Source organism: Nestor notabilis, unplaced genomic scaffold (assembly GCF_000696875.1).
Source record: "Nestor notabilis isolate BGI_N333 unplaced genomic scaffold, ASM69687v1 scaffold22773, whole genome shotgun sequence".
Taxonomy (NCBI): Eukaryota; Metazoa; Chordata; class Aves; order Psittaciformes; family Psittacidae; genus Nestor; species Nestor notabilis.
Window position 1 is genome coordinate 1 of NW_009922645.1, and position 7,013 is coordinate 7,013.

Genomic DNA, 7,013 nt, shown 5'->3' on the forward strand with positions numbered 1-7,013 from the left:
CGGCGTCCAGGGGATCCTTTTTCCCGCCCTTGCCGCTTCGGTTGCCGCCGAGCACGGGCCGAGGCTTCCCCGCGCCGCCCTTGCTTCTCCTCAGGAAGGCTGCCAAGGGCTGGAGGTTGAGAGCCCAGCAGCTTGCTTCACGTCCTCGTCCCCGTCCCAGCAGCGCAGCCCCTGTCGCTGCTCTCTTAAACACCCTCCCGTCCCCACTGCTGCTTTAGTCTCTGGAGGCAGAAAATACTCGTAAATGTGCAGTGTCATTGCAAGGAGGAGAGCAACACTGGTTAGACCAGCTGCAGAATTCTGTCTTGCCTGAACGTGTTCTGGAATCAAGTTATTTGGCACTTCTACTGGGAACCAGGCCTACTGAGGAAGTAGTTGTTCTCTCTGGGGTTTGAGACCTGACGCTTCTGACACTATGTTGCATGAAATGTTTTCTACAATCTAGGGAGGAGCTAATTCCTTGTATTTGCCATCCGTGCCTGACAGCTAACATTTTACAGATGATCCAGCTGCCTCTATAATCAATATGCTTGGACTGAGCAAGTTTTGAGAGAGCTGGAATCCACCACATTTGAAGTAGCTCAGTGCTGGCCCTGTGCTGCTGAAACAGTTTTCCTTCCACAGCCTAACGCAACCCTTCCAGCAAGTACTAAAGCTATTGTAATACCACCATAAAACCACAAGAGGGATCTTCCTCTTCTGAAAGAGACGCAGCGTAGCCTCTACAACTTATTACAGACGTTGCATTCCAATAAACATGTAAAAAGTGAAGAGGCAGCGGATTTTTTTTTCTTTATTTTCCATTTCAGGATTTACACGCGAGTTTGAAATTTAATATTATGTGACTTCCTGGTAGATTTCTGACCAGCAGAACTTTGGTGGAGCATTTCTTGCACGACGCAGATGTCTAAAAGCTGAAATTCCCCTGAACACAATTTTTTTTTAGCTTGTAAAGTGGGAACATAACTGTTCATAAACCAGATTTTAAAGGCATAACAATACAAAGATAACAGACTATAGCAGACACCTATCCCTATCATCATCCCAAGGAAGAAAGGTAGAGAATTCTCCACACGCTTCCTGTAACCTCACTGCATCCTACCCAGCCAGTTTCCTAGAGCTTTTACACCGCAGTCCCAACTTGTTGGTGCTGCAAAACCTTTTCTGCTTGTTACACACACGTTCGTGCTTACACAGGTCCCTCTTGGCTCCTGCAGCTCATTTTCCTCTGCTGAACAGGTCCCATGTAGGTTTGACAAAGTACTTTCCTTTCTTGCAGTGAAGGCATTTATAGACCTACAGGTACCTCGTTTGATCCTGGTGGTGACGAGGCATTACAAGCAGTTGTCTGTATGAGAAGCTGTTATTGAACCGTAAAACGATGCTGCCACTCACTGCTCTTTGATCAGGTAGGTCTGCCTCCTGGCAGTGTGCTGAAATATGTAACAAATGTGCATCACTACCTGAACCTTTTCGGTTCCTGCAGAGTGGAGGAAGTGTGCCAAAAAGAGACTCTAATGGCTCATTATAATACATTAGTTGCATTGAAATTCATTTAGCAAGTGTCAGTTAAAGCTTACACGGGGGGAGTTAGATAAACAGAGATGCCAGCGTACCAAACCTTCATAGGCACACCCTCATTCCTTTCATTTTTCTTAACAGACTCGGGCAGTCACATTAAAGAGGAATAGAAATTAATGGCACCTCTTTGACTTGAGTGAAGCTATAAATATTGATTTACTTAAGCTAAGGATTTTGTCCCTGCTGTAGAAAACCTTTCCTTTCCAATTCTGTGTTTTACTCTTTATTATAAATAACCGAACATATCAGAAATTAAAAAAAAACACACACCAAAAAAAACAAACTAACAAAACCAAAGCCACAATGCAATGAAATAAAGATTTCTAACTCACGTATGACCACAACATGAACACTTAAGAAGAGGGACATGACCATAAACATCAGAAAACAAGCTCCAAGGTGGCAGTTGAGGGATGAGGCGTTGTCTTCACAAGGCACACCCCAAGCTCTGAAAACTTACTTCCACAACAGATTTCAAGCAACAACTGCATCCTTAACAGCTGGTTTTATTCGAGATTTGAAGCATTATGTGATGGTAGATTAGATGCCCATCTAGGGGTAAATTGCACAGATAAATCATGATTTAGACATTTTTATGGCCATAGGTAAGAAGTGCACCCCAGGGAACTATACTGCTGGAAATTCTCAGTCCTTTTGGATGTATTTTTGCAATTAGTAATGCTTCAATGGTTGAAGCAGGCAGCAAAGGAATGCTTTTGTGTCAATGCAGAAAACAGGCATGTGCCTAAAAGTACACCTATGGTAAATAATGGTAGTCTTCAGTGTTCTCCTATGTAAAGGGAAATATAAAATGAGGTATTAGCTAGTAAGAGAGAAGCTTGTAACTTCTGTCTGCTGCTGCTGCTGCATTCGGACCCATGATTTTGTGCACTGAACTGAAGCTGGCTGAGTCCCCTTCAAGAAAAACCAGACACTTCTAGTTCTCACTATGTGCAGTCAACACAGCCTAAAGTTACAAGCTGTCTTACACATGATAGTAAAATACTGGGTACAGAGGTGGCTGTGAAGCAAAGGAGACAGACAACACTGGCAACAGCAAGTTTATCATGATTTATATCAGAAATAACCACATGAAACTCTCAAATAACTCAATAACGAAGCCACAAGGTGTCAGCACCGGCCTGCGTAGTTAGACAACTCTATCCGTTGTTACAGCCTCTGTTACTGAACGTTTGTGAATGTTGAGGTTAATTTAATTTCATTAATTCACCCCAGTTTAATGACAAGATAATATCCTCTTCAGAAAATGCCTTACCAATCCATCAAATGTTACATAGCACAAGAGAATATAATTTCAGACCCTCTGTTGAATGTATTTAAGGCATCTATTGATCACGGTCACTTGGATAGTGTGCAAGTAGTGGACACACACAAGAGTCATCCTTTCTTGCAGCCTGCAGCTACAGAGTAGCAATATTACAAACAACAAATGGAGCACGTGGTGTAAAAGCAGTACATTTTTTAATGCCTTGAGCCAACTCTTCTGCTCAATTCCACCAGCAAGGAGCTAAAATACCTGCTCAAACCTGTGACATCTCCAAAATTGAAGCATCCCTGTTTGAGACTCCTACAGCTGCTTTTGCTTGCTGAGTTTCATGGGATTTCCTTCTCTGGTGCCGAACTCTAATACCATTTAATTTTCTCTTCTACAAAAGCATGTTCTCACTGCTTCAGGAGCTGGTCTGTCTGGCCAAGCAATAGGGCAGTGATGACAGTAGATAAAGAACACCCAGATTTCTGATACTGGCAACTTGATGATAGCTGCTTCAAATACATTACAAAAACACAGCATAGAGGTCATCACAGAAACCTCTACATTTTTCTTATAGCAAGTGACAATTGGGTTAATTCTTTGCTAAAATGCAGGTGATTACATCTATTTGCAGCTTCACTGTGATTCTGATGGTAAAAGAAAAATGTAGTCTCCCACATCTGTTAATTTGCTACTGTGATCAGCCTCACTGAATTAAATGCCATTACTCAGAGTAATAAATCCAAGCCTGTGGCACAGGAAGGAATTTTTAACACAGGGCAGCAGCAAAGACTTCTTTAGCCTCACATAGACTTTTTTCCCTCCTTTTATACATGCCATATCACACATTTTCTTAGACTAAAAAGGCATTTATTATAACAGGTTTATAAATGTTGTTGTCTGTCAAATAGCTAACAAGGCTCACTTGAACACGAACATTTAGTATAAAACAGATGTTACAAAGCAGTATTTTAGGGCATGCATTGATTGTAAAGTAGTCCCATAGGTCACCATAATTTCATTATGTATTCATTCAGTGTTATTTTTCTGAAAAGACTAGTGCTTAAATACAAAGAAGTTTGATGGTTGCTTCTGGACTGGAAAACCCCAGTTCTGCACTCCTATCCAACCAAATGCTCATTGACTTCACATGGATGCTAGGTACTTGCATACAGAACGGAGCCTAACATAAAGAATGCAGATCATCACTTAACACTGTAGACACAAGTTGCTTATTTGTATGTTTTATCTATGTATTAGTCTTGAGAATGCTGAACAAAGTCAAAAGATAGAGATGACATTTCAGGTTCAACCACAAAACTTCTTGTAATACAAAACAGGTGGCAAGAGTTAACATAGTTATGACAGTGTGCTTACTTGCAAAGAGGTTAAAGCAAACTCAGAATATATTAATCGGAAATACCAAGGCATACCAGGCATCTGTTTTAACCTAAACAAAACTCATGATGCTTCAAATATGCTAACAAAAATGTATCTGCCTACATAAAGCATGGGGACATCACACACAAGTATCAGGGTCCCACCATTTCATTTTTCTAACGAATTAATCAGTTTAGAATTTCATCTTTGACTCTGTGTCAAGACTTGAATGATACTTCCAGCTTTAGAGAAGACCTATTGTTGCAGTTTTCTCTATTTCAGTGTTTTATCACTGGTTTCATGTCACTGAAAACAACTAAAAAGAAATCACTGCTTTATACATGAGTAGTCCAATATTTCAGAAACAGATATCATCCTTTGGGCTTCAATAATAAGATTTTTTTTCCACATAAGATTTAAATATGGCATTTGCGCTTCCTTTCTCATTATCCTTATACTCTGCATGACAATATTTTCATGATTTAACAAACTTGTCCTTGTTTCACCTTGCTTGGGGGAAAAATAAAAAAATAAGACTGTAAAAAGATCAATGTGAGGCTATTTTTTGTACCTAAGAAGGTAACAGAATGTTAGCATATAAACCCACAAACCTAATACTGTAGCAGGTAACTTCTCAGGTTTCTATATATTCATTCTGCCTCCCCAAAACCAGCTAGAAGTCAGGGAACATGTAGATTTGTGTTTTGTCATCTTTTGTCTCCAAAGCAGAGTCTATCGTTTTGGTTTTCAACTCTCTTGTATAATTCTCAGAGTCACACACACATATAAATACCTTCAGCAAAATTACATTGCACAAATATTAATTCTGGAAAGTATATTTTTCATTAAACCTTGCAGATTACTGCTGTGAAAAATCAGCAAGAATATTTTTATTCCTTGGCATACAACTCAAGTTCCTTTATTTAGTCTTCTACTAATACCATCTTATGAAATTGAGCTGAATGATGTCAAGCTTAAGAGGGAGATGGGAAAATAAATCAGTTAAAATGTTGCAATCACTAGTTGGTATAAAATATTCACTGCCCTGTGCAGGCATTGGAGCCATAAAAGATTTGCGCCTGCTTGGCACTTTTGAAAAATCCAATTACTTCTTTAAAAGTGTAAACATAGATTTGAGTATCATTTAGAAACAGCTCAGAAAAGAGCTGCTACCATGTAATTCTGTAACTCTCTAAAGAGCACAACTTTACAGAAAGTTTCTTAAGAGCACCACATGAAAGTTCACCTTGTAAGGACATTCCTAACCAGCCTCTAATTGCAGATCAAAACGAGCCTGTACAGAGCAGCAGCTGTTATAAAATACAGGCTGTGAAGTCCTACACATATCCCAACCTCACATTGGTTTGAAAGAACATTCCTACTCAGATAAGAACCACAGAAGCAGGGTAAAAGCAACAGTTGTGCAGCTGGGCAGGGAAAGTTGAGATTGGACATTACAAAAAGGTTCTTCACTGAGAGGGTAGTTGGTCACTGGAACAGGCTACCCAGGAAAGTGGTCACACTACCAAGCCTGTCAGAGTTCAAGGAGTGTCAATGACGTTCCCAATCATATAGGTTAGTTCTAGGCAGTCCTGTGTGGAGCAGGGAGTGGGACTCAATGATCCTTACGGGTCCCTTTGAACTTGATATAATCTCTAAGTGCAACTGAAACTATTTAGCAATCCAAGAAAAAAAAAATCTGCCCCTTTCCTTGCAGCAGATTCATTGCTATTGCCAAGTCACAGAATTCAAAGCAAGTAATGTCTTTTAAGTCTGCTTTTTCACACCTATCAACTCCACAAGCTGCACACATCCTCCCTGACATTTCAAAATTGCACTGGTTTCGCCTCACTATCTGAGCCCAAATTAGATAAGTTAAATAACCAAGTTCAAGCATACATCATTTTACCAAGCCTATTGTAAAAATCAAAGGAATAAAATGAAAAATACCAAAATCATTATTTCCTATTAATAAAACAGGTTTAGAAAAAGAAGGTTTACCTAGAATTTACTCTGTATCTGCAAAAAATCAGATACCTTAACATATAAATTCCACAGAAATAACTACATAAAAAATAAATTAAAAAATAAGAGATGTTAAATGTCAACATATGCTTTTTTTTTTTTTTAAACTTATTTTTGAACTCAGGAAATTGAGATCTTTAAAACCTTCCAGTTTGATCCATGTCTGTGCTGGGCAGGTTGTGGGAGTGCTTTATCAGGCCCTAACACACTGCTGCAGAAATAGTGATAATGAAAATTTAACTAGAGCAGATAGGTAATGTACAACAACAGTCGTTCAGAAAAAGATCTATAGCCCGCATCTTTTGATACTCAAACTGCTGTGACTAGTTTGTAAAATGGCCAGTGAGCAGGTACTTCCCACAGCAGCTGACTGCCACTACTACCTATGGGGTCTGGACAGGCTTTTACACCTCTGAAGGCAAGATCAAGCCTCTAGCTCTTACCTTGGAGTCGGATGGGAGCAGGCATCTTGCAGCATAGTTTGACCTCCTGCCCACATCAGCCCTGACACAGCCAGGACCTGCTTAACAGCTTAATTGTCATTAAAGACATCAAGTAATATTTGCTTATGATTAAGAGTGCCACGCGTAAACTCATGCAAAAATAGGAAGCATGCCCGAAGCAGTAGCCCTTCCTCGTCATTCAGCCTTACTATCAGTCTCTCCACCCTTCTATTCCATATTATTCAAGGTCACCAAATAATGCTATGTCTCTGTGTAGCATTCCGACTGCTTTGCCCATTCCTTACACACTG